Raw genomic sequence first — 10,666 nt, 5'->3', positions numbered from 1 at the left:
TGGACGTCTGTACCTGCAAAACAAGGGAGACTCCTGTGAGTGGGAGTTCCGCCTCCGACGATCAAGTTAGAACGTGTTCGGATGTAAAAGAGTGCGGAATGTAAAGGGATCGGGCTCCTCTTAGGAGAGAAGTGATCATCTGGCTATCTGAGATAACCTCGAAATCCGAGCCTTAGCTCTCAAGTAGTGCAATTAAAGCCGAGTTAATGCTCAGCAATTAATGTACACGTGTGTTTTATATTTTCTTAATGATGTTCCTCAAGGGGAACATCTCCCTTTTATAGGGTCTCGTAAAGTGTGCCCAGTACTAGGTTTCAGAAACCTAGGACTGAATAGGCTTGGCTAGGCATTTGGGCCGTTAAAGGCCACTTTCTTAGTTGGTGATCTGTCTGCCACGTGTCGTGGACTGATTGGTCCACCTTGGATCTCTCAAGAGGTGACACGTGGCGGGATCTAGTTGGTCCATGTGGATGACACGTGGCAAGATCTCATTGGACCACGTGGCGGGGTTAAATGCCCTAATCAGGTAGCATTGGCCTTGATGCAAGGCTTCCAACCGCTTTTCATTGAGTAGAACTAGCTCTTCATATCGAGCTCATGTCCATTCAACCTCATCAAGCTTACTTTCCAACGCTATGCGTAAGGAAGGTATTTCTAGCTCTACAGGTTGTACGGCATACATTCCATAGACTAGGGAGAACGGCGTAGTTCCTGTGGATGAGCGAATTGACGTGCGATATGCCCAAAGAGAGAAATGGAGTTTGTCAAGCCAATCTTTGTAATTTTCTATCATCTTCTTGATGATTGTCTTTAGATTTTTATTGGCTGCATCTACTGCACCATTTTCTTGAGGTCTATATGGAGAAGAGTGATGATGTTGAATTCCATACTTTTTAACTAGGTCTTCACACTCTGCTTAAAAGTGAGTTCCATTGTCATTTATCATTTCATGTGTGACTCCATATCTACACATGATATTTCTTTCGATGAAGAGTGTCACATGCTTTGCGGTGAGTTTTGCGTAAGATGTCGCTTTAACCCATTTAGTGAAGTAGTCTATGGCAACGAGAATGTATTCATGATCTCCTAATCTGGGGGGAGTGATCTTTCCAATGATATCTATTCCCCAAGTTGAGAATGGCCATGGAGATGTGTAAGTGTAAAGAAGGGAAGGTGGAACATGTTGTAAATTGGCGTATATCTGGCATTTTGCACATTTTTTCACATATTGATGGCAATCTCTTTTCATTGTAGTCCAATAATAGCCTTGGCGCATGACCTTCTGGACTAGCATTTTACCATGCATGTGTGTTCCACATGCTCCTTCGTGGACAACTCTCATTGCCTTTTGAGCTTCCTTTTTGCTTACGCATAGGAGAACTCTTCCTTTAGGTACCCTTTTGTGAAGTACACCTTCTATGAGTACGAACTGTGAGGCTAAAAGTCTTAAGGCACGTTTCGCTCTTTTGTTAGCATTAGATGTATATTCCCCTTTGGTGACATAGTTGAGAATGTATGTATACCATGGTTCTTCTTCATCCTCTATGGTTTGAACATAAGCAGGCTTATGCCTTTTCTCTATGGTTGGAGGTATTTGATCAATTAGGAATTTAACCATCAAGGCTAGTCTTTCCAAGGCATCAACAAATTGATTTTCCTCTCTAGGTAGGTATGTGTACTCTACCTTTTTGAGTTGATCAGTGAGAGTTTCTAAGTAGGTTTGATATGGAGCGAGACTTTCACTCCTCACCTTCCACCTCTTGGAAATTTGGTTGATGATAAGGGATGAGTCTCACAATATTCGAAGTTTCTTAACTCCCAGTGCTAACGCTGTTTCGAGGCCTACCACACATGCTTCATATTCCGCACCATTATTGGTATCGTCGAAGTCAAGCTTTATTGAAATTGGGACATGCTCTTCTTTAGGTGACACTAATAGGACTCCTATGCCACATCCTTTTTGGTTAGATACACCGTCAAAGTATAGTGTCCAAGTGTCACCCTCAGTGACCATCAACTCTTCGTCTGGAAAATAATTTTCTTGCACTAGTGTTGAGTCTTCGATTGGAAAGTCTGCCAAGAAATCAGAGACTGCGGATCCCTTAATGGACTTTTGAGGTATGAACCTTAGGACGAATTTAGCTAAGTTGACTATCCATCTTGGTATTCTTCTATTAAGCGTGGATCTCTCAAAGATATACTTGAGAGGATCCATTCGAGACACCACATGGACTGTGTGAACGAGCATGTAATGCCTTAACTTCGTTGTGGCCCACACAAGTCCGAGGCACAACTTCTCAAGTGGTGTGTAGCGGACTTCATATTCAAGCACTTTCATACTTAGGTAGTTGATGGCATTCTCTTAGCCTTCCACTTCTTGTGGAAGCATAGCTCCCATTGTTTCTTTGATGACTTTCAAGTATAAACGAAGAGGAATGTTTGGTAGTGCTGGCACTATTATAAGAGGATTTGCAAGGTAGGCATTAATCTTATCAAAGGCTTCTTAGCACTCATCGTCCCATATCACTGGTACATTCTTCTTGACTTTCTTGAATATGGGTTCACACACCATGGTGAGTTTTGATATGAACCTAATTATGTATTGCAACCGGCCAATGAATCCTCGAATTTGCTTCTCGGTCTTGGGCGGCGGCATTGACATGGTAGCCTTGATTTTAGTGGGGTCTATTTCAATTCCTCTAGAGCTAATGACATAGCCTAGAAGTTTCCTTGAGGTAACCCCGAATGCACACTTGGATGGATTTAGTCTCATGTTGTACTTGCAAAGCCTTTCGAAGAATTTTCTCAAGGCTATTTGGTGTCCGGGGCGATACTTAGATTTTACAATCACATCATCCACGTACACTTCGACTTCTTTGTGCATCATGTCATGGAGTAAGGCAATTGTTGTTCTTTGGTACGTGGCACCCGCGTTTTTCAACCCGAATGGCATCACCGTGTAGTAGTAAGTGCCCCATGGTGTTATAGAGGTAGTCTTTTCCATGTCTTCTTCCGCCATGAGAATCTGCTTATAACCTGCATACCCATCCATAAACGAGAGAAGTGCGTGAATAGTTGTGTTATCTACTAGAATGTCAATGTGTGGTAGAGGGAAATCGTCCTTTGGGCTAGCCTTATTGAGATCCCTATAGTCGACACACATTCTTACTCTACCATCCTTCCTAAGAACCGGTACCACATTAGCGACCTATTCTGGATACTTGGACACCTTGATAAAACCTGCAATTATTTGTTTTTGAATTTCTTCTTTTATTTTAAGTGCTACAACGGGTTTCATTCGACGTAATTTTTTCTTTACAAGTTTCATTCCTAGAATTAGTGGTATAGTATGTTGAGCAATTTCTCTGCTTATACCTGGCATATCTTCATATGACTAAGAAAGGACATAGATAAACTCAACAAGTAGATTTATTAATTCAGCTATTTCTTCTTTATTTAGAGTTAGGCTAATTTTAACTTCTCTTTTAATAGTGGGATCTTTTGAGATGTTAACAGTTTCAGTTTCTTCGATTGCTACCATTTTATTCTCAAGTGCTTCCATTTCTTTAATTATTTCTTTGTCATTTTCATTATTAGCAAAGCAATACTCGTCATCTTGGGTAAGGGAATAACACAAGGAGTAAGCGGAATATGTCATATTAGTAAATTCCTGAATCATTACATCAAAAGAGAAAGGTCTGCGGGGACCTGGCTACTAACTATTCTAGGGGTAGATGCTAAGCTAGGTTTTATAGTAGGGGGTGCAACTACAAGATACTTGGAAGACTCGACGATAGAAGACTCAAACTCAAACTCAGACTCAGACTCAGATTCAGATGACTCAGACTCATCAAACATGGGGCCTTCTCCCGTGGTTATAAATATCTTTCTTCCACTTAGCGTAGTCACTCTCACGGTCTTGCGCCATCCTTGGAATAGTCCTTCCGCTTGAGTAATAAGCTTGGAGGGATCAAAGTTTTCACTTTGTAACACAGTCTGTATAAGTGCAGAGTTGTTGTCAATGCACCTAGGATCATTTTTCTCGTATCCAAAGAGGAGACCCATGAAATTAAAGTCAAAGCAAGGGGTTGCTCGTTACTTAGAAATAGGAGCAAGGATCTCATCTAGAAAGTTGCAATCCAAGAAGATTTCAAACCCAAGCTGGCGTATTCTGTTCATGACAAGTAGTTTAGGGAATTCGTAGCATGGGCAGTCTTCTCCCTCTTTTATGAATTGTTCATTCAAAGTAAGAGGGTATGGATCTATTGGTATTATATCTTTTTGGGTACGAGCTCTTCTCCGCGCATTGGATTTTTCCAAGGCTCGCTTAAGGTCCTCTAGGGTTAGGTTGAATTCAAGTCCAAAAGTTTCCTTCTTAGGGAGGCTGGGTAGTCCCATGCGCTTAGCTACTTCTTTCTTCTCTCCTAAATTCATTCCAAGAAAGTGTCCTTGTCTTTTAAGAATAGCATTGACAACAAGATTCGAGTGGGGGTTATAGTCAAGAGGGGTCTTTTCATCTTCTTCGATAAAAGAGACCTCTTCGGCATTTAAGCCCCACAAATCTTCGTCATGCTCATCGTGCTCCACATGAATGATTGGTTTGTCAATCGCTTTGATTCTCATGTGAGATGCATCGATCGTGATAGGAATTCCTCTAACTATAGCCTTTACTTGTTGATAGAGAGACGAAGGGATGGTCTTGAGGTCATGGATCCAAGGGCGTCCCAACAATAAGTTGAATGAAGCCTTGATATCTACTACTTGAAAGGTAGTGCTATGTTCAATGACCCCTGTGGTAACATTCATGGTGATAGTTCCAAGGGCTTGGCGACGAGTGTTTTCATAGGCCCTTATGCCTTGTATGGATGGAATTTTATTCCCAACATTCTAGCAGTGCGAAGTGGGCATACATTGGTTGTTGAACCATTGTCTACAAGGGTCATTGACACATTCATTCTTTTACACACCACTGTGAGGTTTGAGGCTTTATTGTGCTTATCACCTTCCGGTGATAAGTCTTTATTAGAAAAAGGTGATTAAATTATTTGGACTAGGGAGGTCACTGGTGAGGAAGTTGGCTAACCCTTCTAGAGTAGTCTCGGAATCTATTCCCACCTTTGCTAGAGCATCCATTACTACAAGTCTATGCTCATAAGATGAAGCTAGAAGTTTCCAAACATTCATCTCTACCTCAGTCTTTTTGAGTTGCTTGACAATGTCGTTGTCCTCCATGATAGGTATTGGAGCTTGTTAAGTTGCGGGTATAGGCACAGTTGTGGTTGGTTGTTGTACTCTCCCAGACCTTGTAAGTACAGTAATTGGGGATTCCTCATCCCAAATGTTATCATTGTCTTCAAGTGGGTAGAGCGCAGCAAGTGGTGATTCCACCATGTCTTTGAGGTATACGTCCTCATCGTCACTGTCCCAAATTCCATAGATGTTAGCATCATTGTCCCAGATTCCAGTGGCATCCATTCTTCGGATATTGATAAAAAGTTTCCCATCATCTATGAGTCCTTGGATATATTCTTTAAAATTGAACCAAATTCAGTTGTATGACCTCCGGATTGATGATACTTGCAGTAGAATTTGTCCATCCTGTTAAGGGACTCGAATGGCTTTGGTTCAAGAGGCTTGACCATACCCCTGTCGAGGAGCATGTCAAAGGCTCTTTCATAAGTAGTGCCTATAGGTGTGTAAGCCCTCTTGTTCCTTTTTATTTATGGCTCAACAACGTTGAAGATAAATGGCTTTCTCCCAACGATGTTTGGTTTATGAGAGGAAGAAGAGGAGTCACACTTTCTTTTATGGATAGGCTTGCTTTTCAGTTTGTTTACCTTTCTATAAAGGACTTGAAGTTCAAGGCTTAATTCTTGAAGAGTGTCACAAAGGCCATTCAAATCCACATTGATGGGATTTTGGGAGGGACTAGCAATGTCCTTATTGGTGATCTCATCCTGAAAATTAGTCATGGCGTCGAAGAAAATTTCCTCTTCTTCTTTAATGGCATGAATCTCTTCCATTGAAGCATCTTCAACCGGCTTAATAAGGAGTGACGGATCTAATGGATCTTGATCATCAGAAATTGCCAAGGAATCAGAAAGTGGAGAATTATTGATGCTTGGCTTCTTACTAGCTGGAGGCACTGGAAGTTTATTGTATCAATCAAGTATTGAATAGCTTCTTTTAACTTCCAACAACTTTCAGTAGAATGGCCCCTACCTTGATGGTATTTGCAGTGTGCATTTGGATTCCAATTGGATGTTCTCCTTTCAGGTGGAGGATCTTGCATTGGTCAAATGGGAGTAATAAGTCCTTTGGCATGGAGTTGATCAAAGGCGGTGTCATAGCTCATCCCAATAGGGGTGAACTCCTTCCATAGTTTCCTTCTTGACCCTTGATTATCCATGGCTAGGAAATCATTAAGATTAAAGGTACTAACATTGTTACTAGAGTGGGTGTTCTTGGAAGAAGAAGGATTGTCGTTCTTCTTTCCTTTCCAACCACTGTAGTTACTATTGTTAGCAGCTTTCTGTTTCACAAGGTCATCTTCAATTTCAATGCCTATATTATAGACAGCTTAGAAGGTATTCAAGTTGCATTTATATTTCAAGTGTTTTTGGTATTTTTCTTGGAGATACTTAATGAACATCCTCACAGATTCCTTTTCACTTGGAACTTCAATCATTCTAGCGGAAGTTTCCTTTCATCTATTATAAAATGCAGTGAAACCTTCATTCTCTTATTGCTTAAGAATTTCAAGCTCCCTATGATCGGTTTTTACTTGAATATCACATTTGTATCTATTAATGAAAACATGCGTAATAGTATCCCAAGTAGCAATTTTCTCAGAACCTATAGAGAAAAACCACTGTTGGCATACTGGTTCCAAGGAGAGAGAGAAGAGCGAGGGGAAAACCTTCTTGTCAATCCCCTTGATCTCCATGATTGTCTCAAAATCCCTCAAATGAAAGTAAGGGTTGTTAGTAGCTTTGAACTTAGAGATGTTATTGGCAAAGAACTTCTGCAGAAGAAGATCTGAAGAAGATCTTTGTCCACTGAGACCCCCTCAGAGCTTATACCAAGGTACTTATTATCATTGGAGATTTGACTCAGACTATCTTTAATACGCTTGAGTGTCTCTGTTGGTACTTGCTTGTTAGCATTCTCAGCCTTTTCCATTTGAGTGCTAAGCCCTTTGTGCATTTCAGCCAGACCATTCACGGTTTCTTAGAGTTTATCAAAATCTTCTTGATTAGCTGCCATTCTTATCTTTCTTCTTTTTCGAACTGGATTATCAAAAAGGAATACTTGTATAAAGGTATTGTCTTTGATTAAACATCCTTCTCTCCTTGGCCAAACGCTGTAACATTAAATCATTGACTCTTTTAATGACTTGACTCAAATTGACTCGTACTTTTATTGGGTTGGAAAAGCAAAAAATGGGTGCATATTTTGGGAATCAAGTATAGGGATCAAATCAGGTTTTCAAGCAACATGGTTCATGTTGGGAGGATAATATTTGACTTACCCCCGCTAAAATTATGACGGAAAAACGCACGCAAGACTCTAGACATGGTTATGGTGAAAAGACATGTACAAAGTATGTGCAATGACTCGTGAGTGAAAGCGATATGTTCAAGATTCTTGTGATGACCATGGGACTAAACATATGATTAAACTAAAACAAAGACCAAGTTAAGACCTCATGTATTCATTAAACCGGCTAATTATGGAAATTAGACTCGACACGAAGACTCGGAAAAAACGAACCGAACCATCGCGTGGCGATGGAACTATCGTGGAACAATGGTTCCATCGCGGCACGATAGGGCTACCGTGGCGCGATGAAACTGGTGTTTTGCGGCACAAACCAGATTTTCGCGCCACTAATGGAACGTTCATATAATTTGTTTTCGGTGATCCCTTCGAAGGTATAAACCTATAGACGGCTAGGTCGAGTACGTTTAGACTTGGTTCAAATTTTAACCAATTTAATTGAGCAAAGTCTTTTTTAGTCCTTGGTTAATTTGTTAGACTTTATTTACAAGAAACAAGTCAACACAAAGGGTTAGTTTAATCACAAATAAGGATATGCACAAGTAAGAGATGCACAAGTAGTCACAACATGATGCAATGAGTTTGCAACCGAACCATGACTCTAGTTCTCTAAGGTCAAGGATCATGGTTTCAAAAGGGTCCATGGTTATTTGATTTTAGTTGTGAAAGATATTCCGGCTTTTCCTACGTGTATAATTCCTATGTTTTTGACGCATTATGGATGGTCTTTCCAATACGAACCTTTTATGCTTATGCCACAATGTTAATCAAAATTACGCACAATGAATATCTAGAATCTTTCAAGTCTCATTCACTCATTCTAAATCGATTGCCAAAATTAATTTTAGGAATCAAAAATAGAAATCCTCCCCAGTGGAGTCGCCAAAAGCTGTAGGGAATTTTTCAAACTCAACCTTTTGAGCCCCAATGTGTTCATGCTTTTAGGCATGGCGGCGCTCTAAGGGAAGGAAGCTAGAGATAGAAAAGTCGCCAACAAGTTTTAGGAACTTGTAAACCGTTCACAGGTACGAAGGTTACACCCCTTCACGATCACGGAGATCGCTTACTCCATAGTGGTCCCATGGCTGGATAATCGGGGATGATGGTACGAATCGAAATTAAAAGAGATTGAACCCGCCTTAAATCGGCCTCTAATTAATATTGATGATATTCATGTGCGCTTTCCGATCAAGTTAGCCCTAAACATGTTTAATCTATGTTGGTTGATTATTAATGCACAATCAAATCTATTATTGGTGATCACTTGAATTAAAATCATATTAGCCTAAATCAAATTATTAACTATCTTATTAGGCGTGGTTTCAAGTACAAATTCCATTTAAACCTGCAAAAAGAGCGTGATCAAGCAATAACAATAAACCATGAATAATCAAGCGACATATAATTAATTGACACAAAAATCATCATCATAATCAAAATCATCAAAATACGATTAGCAAGATCCTAGGCATGATACTAAACGGATTAATAACAAATCCTAGCATGTCACTAATAAAAATCATAATCAAAGCATTATTCTAAACATGATACTAGAAATCATAAACCACCCTAACATGATACTAGGAATTAAAATAATATCCTACACATGATTTCTACTCCAAAATCAAGGATTAAGGGATTGAATTACTGACGTTGATGTTCCTCTCTTCTTGCTATTAAAACAATAAACACGTTAGTAACTTCAAGAAAGATTAAATCAACAAAGTAAATAAATCAAATAATAATTGAAATATAGGTTTGGGACCAAACTCTCAACCTTTCACGTCGAGGTCGAAGGCAACGTCGAGGATGTTTAGGAGTATTCGAATCTCGTGAAGGAAGTATGGTGTTTGATCGAAGAGAGTATTAAGGATGTGTGTTTATTGGGATGTGTTTAGGCTAGGCTAAGAACATGAAGAATTAAGAGAGAGAGAGAGAGAGAGAGAGAGAGAGAGAGAGAGAGAATAGAGAGGGTTGATGATGATTATTGGTGAATGAAAAGGGGGTGATGCGACCTCTATATATAGAAAAAAAAAGAGTTGAAGGATCAGAAATGAGTCAGAGTACAAATCAAAGTAAAACGCCGTGATGAACCTGTCGCGGCGCGATGGTGCTGTCGCTCAGCGATGGTTTTAGAAAGATAGAATTCGTACGGAGTTTGATTCCCAATCGGATTGGGTCAACCAAACATCCGTACGTATTCTATTTTGACCGGGATTAAGATCATTGAAAAAATAGATGTTTTATCCGATGTAAAATTCTTAAACCTTTATCTTTTCGAAAACAGGATAAATCAAAACCTTCTAAAGGATTCTAGAAACTCATAATAAATCCTAATGGATTTAGGATCGAAAACAACCTTCTCGAAGATTCTAGAAGCTTATGATAAATCCTAATTTGTTTAGGAATGGGATTAAGGTAAATGGACCCTCCTTGTGATCATTGGGTCGCATGCATGGTTTGGTTCGGGCTCAATTTAGTATTTTGGCCATAAGCTCTTTAAAAGCCCCATTCAACTATACAATAATTGGACCGAGATCATGGACCAAAATAGACTGGTTTGGACGTTTTTAAAGTGGACCTGAAATGAATGATTTTTAAATACACAAAATGAATGATTTTGGTTTAAAACATTTTAAGAAAGGGTAGAAATGATTAAGGCTAAAGGAAATTCACGAGACTCTTCAACCCTTCACCTAACTCATTAATCAAAGACGTGAAAGGTACTTAACATTAGGTTTGGTTTTTGGGGAGACACAATCAAGTGTCTACAACAAATTATATATATTTTGAGTTATCATCCTTATGTCAAATTGCTACCTCAGGCCGAAGGCCTGACCCAGATTTTGAAATTCGATAATGAATAGAAGTATAGAACACAGCTGAGTCCCACCTGCCCGACTTCCCAAACATTTCATTCCTTAAAATGAAAAATCCCAAGTATTGAATCCAAGCCAGCAAGCCAACATTTCTATCAGCTTTTGTGATCCTAGTAATAATCTTGGCACTTAAAAGTTATATTTCCTATTGCAACTAATTTCAAAAGAACATAATTTCAGACAATCTACTCTCTTACCATCTTGCTGCAAGAAGCATTCTAAGCAAC

This window comes from Chenopodium quinoa, unplaced genomic scaffold (assembly GCF_001683475.1).
Source record: "Chenopodium quinoa cultivar QQ74 unplaced genomic scaffold, ASM168347v1, whole genome shotgun sequence".
In the NCBI taxonomy this organism is placed as follows: Eukaryota; Viridiplantae; Streptophyta; class Magnoliopsida; order Caryophyllales; family Amaranthaceae; genus Chenopodium; species Chenopodium quinoa.
Note: the sequence above shows the minus strand (reverse complement) of the source record.